This window comes from Herpailurus yagouaroundi, unplaced genomic scaffold, assembly GCF_014898765.1.
Source record: "Herpailurus yagouaroundi ecotype Mexico unplaced genomic scaffold, PumYag 100, whole genome shotgun sequence".
Classification (NCBI taxonomy): Eukaryota; Metazoa; Chordata; class Mammalia; order Carnivora; family Felidae; genus Herpailurus; species Herpailurus yagouaroundi.
The window spans coordinates 56,564,150-56,580,178 of NW_024412391.1; positions in this window are offsets into that span (position 1 = coordinate 56,564,150).

Here is a 16,029-nt window from a genome sequence, read left to right on the forward strand (position 1 = left end):
GCTTTACAACTATTAAAGTTGTAAAGAGATATTAAAGTTATGGTTAAAAACCTTTGTACAAAGACATCTTGAGATCCAAATGGCTTGTATGACCCAATTCTACCTAATGTATAAAGAATAGTAAGTCTGTGAAAAATTGGAGTGAATCATCATCCTGATATCAAAACTAGACAAATGACACTACAAGAAAACCACAGACCAATAACCCTCTAAACACAAACGTGGTAATTCTACACCAAATTTTAACAAATTAAATGCAACATTCTATAAAATAGGTAATACTTTATGACCAAGTCATTTTATGCCAGGCATGTAAAGCCGCTTAACATTCAGAGTCATTATGATTCCTGACCTTAATAAATGGCAACAAAAAATCATCTCAATAAATGTAAATGTCCATCAATAGATGAATGGATAAACACATAATTTATATCCATATAATGGAATACTACTCAGAAGTAAAAAGAAATGAACTCTTGAATCACACTTAAATACTAAAATAAACATGGAGATTAAAAAAAAAAAATAGACTGTCCAAAGAGTATGTAATTGTTGAATCACTGTTGTATACCTGAAACTAACATGTCAACTATACCTCAATAAAAATTTGAAAAAATAATTTGTATTGTGTGATTTATATACATTTCTGGAAAATGTGAACTTCTGTAGTGATAGAATGCACATTAGTGAATCTCTGAAGAGTTCTGTGTGTGTGGGAGAGCTCAATGAGGCACAGGGACATTTTCAGGAGTGATGACTTTGTTATCTTGATTGTGGTCCTAGCTTCATGGGTGTATACACGTCAAATCTCATCGAATTGTAACCTCACCTACGTGCATTTTTCTTGGTTACATCTCAATAAAGCGGCGTTTACAATGCACTAAAATTTCAGAGTCTATCTGGTATGTATTATGCGAATCTCCAGAATCAGGGCCTGTGCCTCAGTGTTAGCTCCAATTGGCTGGTTGGAGAGATGGGCTTTAGCACTTGCCCTGTCACCTCTTCTCTCCCACATTCCCAACAGGTTTACTTGATTTTGATAGATGGACATTTTTTTCTTTTCTTTTTAAACTTTACTTAAAGTGCTCTGTGATCTGTGAGTCAAACTTCAGGAAAATTCTTTATGCCACCTGGGACTTGTCATGTGTAAGAATCACTTATTAGAAAAATGTAGGAATAACCAACTGACCAGAAAATATGTACTTAAACACCATAGAAAATAGTTTTGTTGAAAAGATTGGTTCAGTGTCAAAACAATCTCACTCAACATAAATGTTTTGGCTTGGCTCTGAAAAAAATGTGTGTGAGAATATTCATAGGAACACTATCATAGTAGTCCCAAACTATAAATAATGTGTCTAATTTATAGACTAGGTAAAAAAATGGTGATATATTCATACAAGAGAATATTATATAGCAAAGAAATACTGTATAGCTACAGTCAACAAAGTGGATAAATTATACAATGTTGAGGGAAATGACCTAGACACAAATAATACATTATTCTGTTTTATATAAAGTTTAAAAAATAGTAAAATTATGCAACAAAAATTGAGACAAAAATTTAGATAGTGTTGGAGTGCCTGGGTGGCTCAGTTGGTTAGGTGTCCCACTCTTGATTTTGGCTCAGGTCATGATCTTACAGTTTGTGAGATAGTGTTCCACACTGGGCTATGCACCAACAGCATGGAGCCTGCTTGGGATTCTCTCTCTCGCTTTCTCTCTGTCCTGCCCCAGCTCATGCTTGCTTTCTCTCTCTCCCTTTCTCTGAAAATAAATATGTATATTTTTAATTGATAGAGTGTTCATTTTGGGTAGGGAACAGGGAGAGTGATTGGGATATGGCCCTAAGGTAGCCTTTTGGTATGTTGACTAATGTGCTGTATTTTTATTGGTTAGCGGTTACATGGATGTGCTCACTTTAACCTGAAATTAACAATGTTAGTTCACTAAATATAAACAAAAAGTTTTGGAAAAGTCATGTTAAAGTAGTCAAGTAATTAGGAGTTACTTAGCAAGGAATCTATCAATCTGTTCTTCAATGTTTAAGATCCAGTTCTAATTCAGGTTGAAATATGGCAATTAAAATCAGTTCAGCTGTTATGTTATAATGATGATCATTTCTAGATGTCACCTAGAGTTACAGAGTTCTATTTGTGATAGAAATTTCAGCTTGATAGAGAAACACCAGTTGCTATGATGCAGTTAGCCCTGCCTAGGAGTTGACTGCTGTGTACCTGGGAATAACTTGTTTGACTCACAGGACAAGCATCTTGTAAAATGCAAACCTATCAGAGAATACAAATTATGGGCCACTGTGTTTTTACAATCACTAAAATATCTAAATAATAGTTTTATAATTGACAGGAATGATTTTTATATAAACAAGTATGTACCACCTTTTTTTGACTTGACATTTTAGTTTCAGTCCTACTAACCTCTATGAAATCTAAAAGATTAAAAAACTGTATTTGAAAAACTTGACAAAACACATTTTATTTTGCAATTCCTTTGATGGTGTATTTATTTGGGTTAGCTAAGTAATGAATGTTCATTACAAGGCTGGGGGAAATGCTTCTTACCTCTATCCCTGCTCTTTTCATTGCTGGTTCATGATGTTTCAGATACTTCTCAGAAATGTTAGGACAATATGCTGAGTGAATTTCCCCACCTGTCTCTCACCTCAACCATGGGCACATTCAACACCAGTACATACACTACATTGGGGTTGTGTGTACAAGAAATATGTTCCTTGACTTTAAGTCTTGACAACCTGTGATAGTGATGGTATGATTTTCGAATGTTTTAATTTCTTTTGTACATCTCCATTTTATTGATTCTTCCATGTGGTCAAATGAAGAAACATCTCCTTCCTAGAAAGGCACCCTCTTAGAGCTTCAAATTTCTCAACTTTGTTTTTATTCATGTTTCTGAACTTTAAAATGAAGATTCTAACATCATTAATTTCATAAGATGATTTTAAGCACTATATGTAGCAACATTCACAAGTTACCTAATCAAGTAATTGCCAAGTAATAGGCACATAATAAATGTTTAGAACTTCTGAAGGAGGGGGAAGGCATAGGAAAAAAAAAAGAGCAAGAAGAAGGAAATGTGGGAATAGTAACAGAAAGATTATAAAATTTATATTTTAAATATAAAACAATGATTAATATAAAATATAAAAGTTAAAAATGTAAGTTAGTGTTCCAAGAGTTCAATAGTTTGTCTTTTAACCAGGTTGATTATGAAGGGGGATTTTTTTGTGCTTACCATGTTACAATATCCAGAACATAATATTTAAAATAGATATGCACTGCTTCTTGTCACATGTCATAAAATCAGTTCCTCAGATGGTTTAAAAATGTTTCTCAAATATTTTTAGGATCTCGGGCTATCTTTTAACATGTCTAATAGGAAAAGGATACCATGAAATTGTTATGTTGGTAGAAGCGAAGTAGGTAAGTGATAAAGTAAAAGTTAAAGTAGTTACTATTTATTTATTCTCTGTATTATGGTAAAAGTGAATTATCTTTTTTTCAGAAAGCCATAGACTTTAGAGAAAGGCAAGGGATGTGGAGGAGGACAGGGATGGGGGAAGGAGAACTAACAAAGTAGCAGGGTCGAAGTGGCATCTTAGGAAATTTAACAGGGAAGTTCTGAAAATCTTGGCTTTTTGCTCACTTTTTCACCCCCACATATTTTCTCTTTTCTGTTGATAAGCAGGTGCATTAATTCTATTTTAATTTTTAAAAAATCTATGAAAAAGCCTCTTTATTGATAGCTGGGAAGATCTGTTGGACTATTTCCTGGTTTTCTTAAGACATCTCCCATGTATTATTACTTGTTATGTCTGAATGACTGTGAAATTGTCTCTTTTGGTTTTATTTATAATACAGTTACCATGAAAATACATCATATCTTTTGTCCTTCTCTACAGTTTCAGTCGTTATTACAAACATGAAAAATCCACTGGGTTTTATGGATTCTATTTTATTTTTAGATCTAACATTTGGTGAGAAACCATGAACTGCACAGTCCCATAAGCAGTAAATAGACTGGACTCTCAGTACCTTTTTGAATTTGCTACATTGGTTTAGGAAAGGTAAAATAAAGTTGCTTTAGAAATATTTGGTCTCAAATAGAGCAATCATAAGAAGGGCTCATTTGGTCTGATCAAAGTAAATCTTCCAAGTCTTTCCACTTTTGAAACAGGAAGACTATTTTTTTTTAATGAAGAACAAAAAAAGAACAGAGTTGTTTAGCTACCAAAATGAGCTTGGAATTACACTGGCTATGCATTCTTCCAGAAAGGCAACATAAAGCTACACATACAGATCAGATCCTTAAATAACAAGATGCTAATGAAAATAAAGGATTTTCCTTACTGTATTATAAAAAATACATAAAGTTTAAAACATAAATCTAGAATTTCAGTCAAGAAGGTACAAATAAAATAGTAACTTTAAGGTGAAGCAAAAATGATTAAGTGTTACTATCCATAATATGAAAAGGCAAGTAAAAATGTATAATGTAGAAACTTTGGGTGATGAATTTCTCTTAGGTTGCACCTTGCCTTAAATGTTGTCCCCCAATGTAGAATGAATAACCTTGTCTAAGAAGTATCTTAAAATTGACATGTTTAAAATATGTTACTGGCCTACTAAAACCTGTTTTATACGTACCATAATTATCCTGGATCTCTTATTGAATTATAATGAACTTTCAGAAAATTGGGCTGTGAGATTATTCAACACTGTACTCTTTCACCAAATACTGACCAGTATCCAACATAGGGTTTTGCAAAAATTAAGTATGATTTTCTTATAGTTTATGAGATGAAATAATCACCATCAGGATCAGGAATTTACTAACCCTTTTAAAAATCCTGTTTAATTATAAAGAAAAAGAGGTATGGAGAAAGCATAGGGCATTGGTTAAGTCTCACTTTATCAGTTTTGAACCATGTGAAGTTGAGTCTAAGATCTCAAGTGGGATTGATAATATCAAATTTGCAGGACTGTCCTGCAGAGTAAATGCGACAGCGTGAAAATGCCTAAGTAGATAGTCAAATAATGGAAAGACAGATCTCTGAATTACTTCCCTTTGTGCATAATTTCCTCAAAATTATTCTATGGCATATGTTGTAGTTTATTCTTAAAATCCTGCTACAAAAATTCACATCATCGTTGATCTCAACTTGTGTATGGATTGTGAGGGCACTTGATATCAGCAGGCTATCTGCCATTAAGACCCATGGGAGTGACTCAAATAGAACTTGGCAGAGTTAAAAAAAAAAAAAAAGAGAGTGAATTAGCCTTTGAGTGAATATTAGGACAAAGACCTTGATAAAAAGGACACTAAGAGCTAGCATTTTTCATATGCATTATGAGCTGAACTGAAATAAATATTAGAGTTTCGTTTGGCACATTTTTGGCATCATTTCTCTATACGCTATCTCTAATGGGTACAGGGCACGGCCCTGTTAGAATACCACAAGATGTTTTCATAGCACTGGGATGAAACTCAAGTAGGTTTTGAGTGTGGGTGAGAAGGATACTGTCAGCCAAGAAACAAAAGGAAGAATTTACTTTCTGTTAACTCATCAAGGAGTTAAAAATAGATTGACATTTATCTGTAATTCACACTTGATTATTTTTGTTCATTTCATGTTTCTTATTTGGTATAATGTCACTTAAATAGGCATTATTACTTTTTATAATAGAAGATACTAAGCAAACTAGATAAAATTCTAATATTATTTAACTAATGTTTTAAATTGTATTATTGTAATATAATTAGTTACATTTACATCTGGTAATATGAGATAAATGAAGGTTTTTCACAGTATCATTAACTAACATTACTTAACAACAATTTTTTTAGTCTATATTGAGCAGCATTTAGGACTTAATATATGCACAATTTTTATCACTTATTAAGTATCAATTTTGTACTGTTTTATCAAGATCTTGACATTTAATACTCTATTAAAGAAACATGAGGTTATTTTAATGTCTTTAGTAACATTCTGAGAATTGTAGTACCAAGTGAAGATTTAAGAAAAAATTATTTATTTACCCTAGGGTATGTAGTGATTAAGAATAATAAACCTCAAACCTTAAATCTGTTACATAATAATTTGTTGAGAAAGAGAACATGAAGGAAAGAAAGAGGAAAAGGAAATGGTGTGCCACATTTGGTGGACCACATTGGTCTGTAGTGAGATGAAGCCTGGGGATGGCATGGAATCAAGGTCACTTTTCTAGCACTGATTTAATCTAATCCTTCTTCCTCTTGAAGTTGAGTGTATATATTTTAGTCAAAGAAATTTGGCCCAGAACTTGCTATTACTGGAAAATATTTACAGAAACTGAATATTGCCAGCAAATTATTCGTTTTGCAAATATGGCTCTGGAGATTTTAGATAAAAACTCTTTGTCTATCTCCCCATGTATTGAGAGAATAAGTACTTACATATTTGACTGTCAGAGAATTCCAATTACAACTTAAAATTGTGAAATCTAGTTAAATATTCTCGGCATTGGTGTTGGAAGATTTCAGATTTTAAATTTTGTAGAATACATCACGGCAACGCAAGGCAGGAAAGAAAAGAAAAATCCAATGACAATCCAACGGAATTCAGTACATAAATGGTCAGTGAATGCTTCAAAGTGAAAACTGTACTGGTACAGTATTAGAATTAGAAATTTCTAGCAATGGTATTTGGTACTCATAAAATTATTTTATACTATTCCTATTGTTTTCATCAATGAAGAATTCCCACTTATTGCCAAATTATAAAGACGACTTTTCACATATATGTGTTTCTATCAGGTTCAACATATAGGATATCCATCAAGGTTTGATTTTAATCCTACTTATGGGCAGATGATACGAGACCTCTAAGAGACAAAACATTTTATACTCGTGGCACAGAAGTCAGCATAAACATCAGCATATTTATTTCCTGTATCCTCAAGTCTCACATGTGTGACATAATATGGCCCAGATGAATGCTGTAAGCACAGTGCATTTCTGTCACAGCTCTGGGACAATGAGCTTGGAGAAAATATCCTTTTTTTATTACGAAGTAAGCTTGTTCCTTGTTGGGGGACAGGGGCGAAGGGAGGTGTTGACATATTTTTTAAGGTTACCATATGCATGGACAACCTTTAGAAGAGGCCCAGGTAAAAGAATCGTCATTCAACTTCTGCCAGTTGTATACGTATATTGTTCCAAGCCCACATTCAGTGAGATCACCTCAGGAGCTAGAAATCAACCATGGTAAGAGCATTTATACCAGGGAAAGAAGCAAACATTACATATCAGGATTTTTATTTCTTTTCCTTTCCAGAGAAATTTCTCAAACATTCACTAGCATACTACTGTATGATGTCTCTTGATTTTGAGGGACAGTAGTTTAAGGTAACATAGACCATACACAGCAGGAACTAGTCTAACAAAAGGTGTTTATGTGTGTGTTAGAGAAAGAGAGAAAGGGAGGGAGGGAGGGAGAGAAGCGTAACACGAACAAAAAAGGGAAGTTGCAGTTGAAGAATAGCTAAAGAGCTGACACAGAAACATGAATATTAGAAGAACTCCAGGAAAGTTCTGTCGGCATGTTAATTTAAAAAGGAACAAACTGTTATGGAAGTTGAGAAAAAAATTGTTTTTTTCTTTTTTTAAGTTTATTTATTTTGAGAGAAAGAGAGAGAGAAGGAGAGAGAGAACATAGGCATGCACCCAAGTTGGGGAGGGGCAGAGAGAGAGAGGAGAGAGAGAATCCCAAGCAGACTCCATGCTGTCATTGCAGAGCCTGGTGTGGGGATCCATCTCACCAGCTGTGAGATCATGACCTGAGCTGAAATCAAGAGCCAGACACCCACCCAACTGAGCCACCCGGGTGCCCCCAAAAATTGTTTTTAAAGCATGTATTATAGAAGAGAAACTCTGAATGAAAAGGGGGAGGAAACTTCTACCTCTGTATGTTTCATGGTTTAAAAAAGTCCTACAATTTAGAGATGGACTCAGCATTAACCCTTGGGGACCCATTTTGAAGAGTCCCCAGCCATGGAAACTGGCTTTTAGAAATCGTATTACTGTTTATGGCAAAGGATACAGTTCCATTAACAACGTTAAACAAAAAAGGTCAACATTATCTCCCAAAGTATGTTAATGGGTAAGTAATCAACAAAATATTCTAAAGAGCTAAAAAGATAATTTAGATCCTTTCTTTCCATTAGTCTCAACAATCTATCACTTAGTTAACCAGATCTCATCTCCCTACCAAACCTTTAGCATTTCCACTTTATTGACTATACCCCATCATCACCATTTCTATTTCTCCAATGGATCTCCACTACATTATCCTAAGAAAACCATCCGGCTTTCTTCAGACCATGTACCAGAAGCACCAAATTGAAATCCATTTTATTTTTTTCTCAGTTGATCAAATGGCTAGCAGTTTTGGAATTCAAGAAAGATTTAAAAGGTTTGCTCAAAACCCTCTAACTTTACAAAGAAAAATGTGGTTTATCGGTGCATGCGATTAGAAAAAGAACTGCATGAAGAACTCAGCTCTCAGCACAAAAGCCAGTCTTGTTTCTTTACAATACACTTCTTTGAAGACCAGCTTGAATTTCGGAGGTCCTGGGGCTGTGAGCATGTGGACAGCAGCTTGCTGGTTTCTATTTTTAAAATCAATATTTTCTCAATTTATGAATAGTTTAAAAAAATAAATTTCCAAGTGTGACCTGAATTACTTCCTTGAAAGAATATGCATTCTTGTCAACTCTACAATGAGTCACTAAGGGTAAGAAAACTGACATCTATTGGTCTTAATTTTGAAACAAGGGAGGACTCCTAAGCAAACCTCTGTTTTTGGATTGCATGAATAAATGGTAACAGAAGGTTTCAGCACAGAAAGCATAAAACTGCCTGATGTATGCATGGCATATCTTTAATGATGTTTAAAAAGGAGCTAAACATCTCCCTGGGAATTCTTAAAACATTTATCTTTTAGGCAGTTATTTAGCTTCACAAGTCTTTGTTGTTTCACAAGCTGGAGAAAATAGGTCAGCTAATGTTATATTAATCAGTAAATTAATATTTTAATTTGATTTTCTTTCTAGTTAAAATGCTGGTAGCTCCTCATCCGCGTCCTTTTCCCCCCTCCTTCGGCACTGATGTTAAGTGGTCTCATTATCATATTGTACCTTGGGGTTGTGAGATAACAGGGTCCAGTGATAGCTCTATTCTTAGAAAAGTGGGAGGTTTATCATGCCACTTACACATTTAAAATGACACTCCATGGCTCCTGTGCAGCAAAGTGTCTTAGAGCTGAGTCATAGGATTCTCCAAATTGTGCTTTTCAATTCATATTCTAAAATAGTACCTTTCAAATCTGAGCAGAAAAAAAGTTTTTCCTTAGTATAAACCCTGTCTTTTTTCTAGGGGGGAAAAAAGCTTATTCAAATTACCTGAACCATATAAATGTGGGTTTCAGATTCTATTTTCTATTTTCTTGTACTAACTGACAGGTCAACAAACAGATTCAAAGAACTTGATGGTGTATTTTTGTTAAAGTGAATAAAGATCTACCAAGTTTCACAGTATAATTTTAACATAGGCTAGATATTCTTATTTTTAATTTCTCAGATAAAAAGCTTTGTTTTTGTTTGGTGCCTATTAGTTAAAACATGCTAGGAGGTGGGAAATTTTGTATGGCATTGTTTATCTAGTGATATTATTTTCTTTTAACAGCAGTTACTGTGAAACTGTATGTATTCCCAAGAACCCAAATTTGGCATTATTAATAGAGAGATTGGCCATGTTGCCTCAGGGAGGTTAGAAGAGAGTAAAGAGAGTAGAATGTGCCTGAGGTGTATACTTTTAGTTTACTGTACTCTTGAATTCTTCTTAATGGAAGGTATAATATCCAATATTTCCATTTCTCTGCCTTGCTAACATTCAGCTACAGGTTGGCAGAAAAGGACACTAAGCTAATACACAAAGGTTGGAAAATACATATGTCCTGACAAACAAAAGCAGTAAAATAAAATTTCAAATTACTGCTGGGAGGTATAGTAAAATATGTCAACTGAAAACTTCTGCAGAATGGATCTATTTCCTTTGTATAGTACATTTTCATTGACCTATAAAACGTTGAGTCCTGAATGTAGAGATCTACAAAGTTGTTTACATAAACTAGAGGATAACCTAATTATAGGTAACACTACTCCAGTTAGAAAAATATATCCTTAATTAGCTCAAGTTAGTATCAAATATTAGTTCTACTCTGTCCATTTCTGTTCCATGGTTCTCTGTATCAGAAATAAAAGTTCCAATTACTTTGTCAATGTGGACAAAATCCCATGTAATTCTCAGAGAAATGTTGAAGTTTATAATCTAAAATGAAACATACTCATTTTTTTCCTACATAAACAGGTTACTCAGAGTTCTATCTTTAATATTTTTTATGTTATTATAACAAATGTTAGAAATTACACGGACAGAATACTTACTACACAGAACTCACGTGAAGTTGGTATGTTCAGATTGTTGGTTTAGTGGTTTAGTCTAGTTAAGTTTTCCACTGCATCTTGCTTATAAGTTTTGAATGAAAAGAGAAAGGTAGGTATATGAAACCAAACACTGTTACTTAAAAAAGCAGAGAAGTATAGATTGATACACATTCACCAAATTTAAATGTTAAGTGGCTCACAGAATAAATTAATTTAAATTCATGAACCATCAACTATGGGCCATGCTGTCTGCTAGACATTTGAAATATATAATAATAATAAAATACAGTGATTGAACATGAAGAGAGTGTCCTTAAAGAGAGCGAGAATGTTCCCATGTTGGCACTATCCTTTGGGTTTCTGACAGAGGTAAATGCAAATTCTCTCTGCAGTAAAGGATCACCAACTTAGGTCTTTTGAAGTAAGAGCTCAACTTGGAACCTTCACAAGCACGTCAGTGCTCACGCAGACACACACACAAACAGAAGTTAAAGGTAAAGAGGAATGGATAGGAAGAACACAGGATTTTTAGAGGTGCAAAACTACTCTGTAGGATGCTATAGTGGTCACGCATGTCATTACACGTGTCCTAACCCAGAGAATGTACAACACAAAGAGTGAACCCTGATGTAAACTATGGTATCGGAATAATACGTGTCAATTTAGGTTTGTCAATTGTAACAAACCTACCATTCTTGTGGGGGATTTATAATGGGGAAAGCTGTGCCGGTAAAGTCCTAGGAGTATACGGAATATCTCAATACCTTCCTCTCAGTTTTGCTCTGAGTCTAAAACTGCTCTAAAAAACAACCTGTTTTGTTTTGTTTTGTTTTTTTAATCAGTGGATACAAAAGAAGGAATAGTGATACTCCCAAAGATTTCATAGGTTGAGATTAGTAAATACAGAAAATAGAATGGTACCTACAGAATATGTCTAAAGATACAGATGATAGAATCACAAACATGAACCAGCCAGGTGGTACTGTGTCAACTGGCCAGGTAGACTTGAAAATGAGTTAATTCAAATTTGTAGGGAAGAAAATGTAATTTTTTTGTAATTAATAACTGAAGGTTGAGTTAAAATGCAGGTATCTCGGCTCTGTGAATGTTTCTATATCTTGGCTCTTGTGAATGATCCTGGAATGAACAAGGAAGTAAAGGTATTTCTTTGAGATAATGGTTTAATTCCCTTTGGATATAAACCCAGCAGTAGGATTGCTGCCTTTTATAGTAGCTCTATTCGTAATTTTTTTAGGAAACTTCATACTTTGTTCCATAGTGACTGAACCAATGTATCTTCCAACCAAGGGTTCCCTTTTCTCCCCACCATTATCAGCATGTTAGCTTTTTAATTTATTTTTATTTATTTTTTAAATAGTGGCCATTCTAACAGGTGTGAGGTTACCTTTCACTGCAGTTTTGAATATTTGCATTTTCCTGATGATTAATGATACTGACTACCTTTTCATGTACCTGTTAGCCACCTGTATGTCTTTTGAACAATCTCTGTTCAGGTACTTTGCCTATTTTTTTAAATTTATTTTAAATGTTTTATTTATTTTTGAGAGAGAGAGTGAGCGAGCAGGCAGGCGTGAGCAGGGGAGGGGCAGAGAGAGAGGGAGACACAGAAACTGAAGCAGGCTCCAGGCTCTGAGCTATCAGCACAGAGCCTGACATGGGGCTTGAACCCATGAATGTGAGATCATGACTTGAGCTGAAGTCAGATGCTTAACGAACTGAGCCACCCAGGCACACCCTTTGCCTATTTTTTGATCGAGTAATTTGTTTTTAGCATCTATTGGGTTGTGGAATTTCCTTATATATTTTGCAAATGAGCCTTTTATCAGACGTGGTTTCCAAGTATTTTCTCCCATTCCACAGGTTGCCTTTTCATATTGCTGATGGTTCCCTTTGTTGAGCAGCAGCTTTTGATTCTGATGTAGTTGCACTTGTTTAATTTTGCTTCTGTTACTTTCAGAATGTCTTTGTGTTGGCTTAGAATTTTAGCGTTAAGGTCAAGTATTCAGGAAAGCACTTTCTGATACCCAAGAGAAGGTTAAGTTCCCTGGTTATTCCTTCTGTAACTCCGGGAAACAGTTTAGGGCCTAGCATAAGGTAGATGTTCTCTAACTATTTGTTGAATTGACTCCCATATTCTCCCTCTTTTGTCATCCTATTTTTTTAATTTCTTAATTCCATTCAGTCTTGTCTGTCCTTATATTGCTCTCTAATAGAGTATCCCATCTTTTCTACCAGGGGGACCGATTTCTTGATTATCAGTGGTAATCTTTTTCATACATATTAAAACACTACTTTGCCTTCTAGACACTCTACCACTGCCACTTGTGTAGATGTTGATGTCCCCCAAGCTTCCCAAACATATGTTCATGAATTCTCTTTTAGGCTTTGGTAATTTGGTTCTGCTCATCCACCAAATGGTCATTATTTTAAAATTGTGCCTTAAAACAACAGCCTATCCATTTGGCAGCCTGTTTTTTTACCACTCCAGAGAAGATAAAATAGGAATTAGAAATGAGATTCATGGCCCAGGAAGGTAGTTTTAGAGGGTGGCCATGGGGAGTTGAGAACACGAGACAAAGTCAATGTGAGAACCAGCTAGAAGCAGTGAAGCAGAATTTTGCACTCAGAAGACAAATAGGATTGAACCAGAGAAAGAAATATTTCTGTAAGTTTTCTGTCCTTATTCTGAGCTTGGAAACATACTTTAAAAAGCATTCTTTTTTTTTTTTTTTTCAACGTTTATTTATTTTTGGGACAGAGAGAGACAGAGCATCAACGGGGGAGGGGCAGAGAGAGAGGGAGACACAGAATCGGAAACAGGCTCCAGGCTCTGAGCCATCAGCCCAGAGCCCGACGCGGGGCTCGAACCCCCGGACCGCGAGATCGTGACCTGGCTGAAGTCGACGCTTAACCGACTGCGCCACCCAGGCGCCCCTAAAAAGCATTCTTAATATAACACCTACTATGCAGTTGATAATCCTAAATTTTTGTCTAACATTTTAGTCATGTGGTAAAGAATAGAGAGTTGAACATCGAAGAAAATGTATCCCAATCATGCAGAAAGATAAAGGCATGAAGAAACAGAGAAAAATGACAAAGTGTTTAACCCAGAGAGAATGCTCCAAGCAACAGAGCTGAAAATTATCACACTCCTAGAATGAAATTCACTTCACTGGGTACTGACCAAATTCTCTTATGATTGGTAATGTGAGGTTATTTGACATCATAGGTAATCTGACTAAACCATAAACGATTTCCCAGGTCAACTGCAGGTCAAGAGTTTAATTTTATCTCTTGGGTTGCCAAGCTTGTTTTTAAGCCAAAGAGACATTTATTTTTAAATTCTATATGGACTCTTTGATCTGATGCAGGCTACTTTCAGCAGGTCCTTGCACCCCCCATGATGAGAAAGTGTATCCTTTACTGTGTTTTAATTCAAGGCAAAGTAAAATATGAGTGGTGCAAAATAAAAGGTCCTTCCAGCTGTACAGTGATATGAGATGCCCCTATTCCAAAAATTGTATACCACAGGTTAGTCAATATACAAGAAATATGGATGGAGTCCTTTAAAATTTCTGTTGCCCAAAGGTATTCCCAAGGCAAAACATCTATTAAAGATTATAGACTCTGAGAAATCTAAAAATCTATTTCAAAACTACATTTTGATATGATAATTTTGGTTTTTCAAACAAAAGAGGTACTGTTGTGACTGCCATTGTAAAAAAAATAATATTTATTAAAGTTGATACTAAAACCCCCTATTTCCTGACTTCTGGATCACTCCTTGAATAATATAAAAAATAATATCCTTGTAGTTTCATTTGTGGTCTAAAAAAGTGTTTGACTCATTAAGGTTGAATGTCAGGAAATTTCATTTAATGTTCCGTTTTAAAAGAGAAAAGGAGGAGAAAGATTTAGATGAAAAGTAGAGTGTATGACCTTAGAAATGTATTTATAAGGTCTGGCTGCAGCAGCCAAAAATAATAACCATTGAACCTAGTGAATAATTTAAGGCCAATGAGCTAACAGTGATCTTTGCAATGGGATATTAATACGTAAATATTTTAGTCAGCTTTTTCACACCCAGCATAAAAATGCCTTGTATTTCATCTACAATCTCACTCTCGGTGAAATTTCTGAGTGATTCTGTGTTCCCACTGAAGTTTTTATATATACATTCACACATTATAATTAAATGATTTTACTACCCAAATACATTCAAGAAAAAAGATTGTATTTTCTAAAATATGCAGTGATGATTCCTAAGGCCATGTTTCATTTTACATGTTGGGACAGTGCTGTAAAAGAATTTGGTTCTTTTATCTGGATCTATGTGCAATGACAGCATAATTTATGAAAGATTAGAACAATTTTTTACCCAATACTCAGCCTTGAAGAAATGTTACTAAAATTGATCAACAGAGATAAATATTTGTGAGTTTGCAAACATGTATTATCTATTCACATATCTCTAATATAAAAATCCATATAATTACATCCATATGTAAACTAATATAGATTATTAATCCCTTTGTTTTTGAGGACAATATACCAAAGCAATGACTCTGGTTTTCAGGCAAATGATTTTTGCCAATGTTTTTACTTGCTTATTGTTTTACAGTGTGGATATTTGTTGCTAGAAATTTAAGGTGAGTTTTTGACAGAACATGACGAGGTGAGAGAAAATTGGAAAGGGCATACTGGGACTTAATCTAAAAGTTTAAGTTCTAGTCCTGCTCAGCCACAAAATGAGCAGGTCACTTCCTCTGTCTTATTTTATTTTCCTTACCTTAGATGTGAACGTGTGTGTAGCTAACTGATAAAGACCCTCAAACTGCAACCACGAATCAATAAACTGTGGTAATAACTGAGTCCCCCCCAAATACTGTAGATAAAAGGAATCTTGAAAAATGCAATCTTATTTTAATGGCTTTTTAAAAACAAAATGGTTGGGGTACCTGGGTGGCTCAGTCAGTTAAGCATCTGACTCTTGATTTCAGGTTATGATCTCACCGTTCATGGGGTTGAGCCCCACAGTTGAAGTCTGCACTGATAGAATGGAGCCTGTCTGGGATTCTCTCTCTCCCTTTCTCTCTGCCACTCCCCTACTTATGCCTGCACTCCCTTTCTCTCAAAATAAAGAAACTTTAAAAACAACATGATAAGTCTAAGAATAACACTCAATAATTTCTCTTCTGCAATGTTTTTTTACACCCATTAGTTAAATGTGGATTTTCATAGGCCACAAACTTGGGTGTAGAAAAAATGAAACTGTCATTTCATCCATAATAACTAAATTTAGGGCCATTCAGAGCCTATGGAGAGGAAAAAAATTGTGATCTAGATTTTTCATGATCAAATAAGTTTCTCTCTACCCATCTAAATTCTTCGTGGCTAAAACAGAGTTCAGGCACTAGCACAGGGAGACATCTGCTGTTTAAAATTTTTTTTTAACGTTTATTTATTTTTGAGATAGACAGAG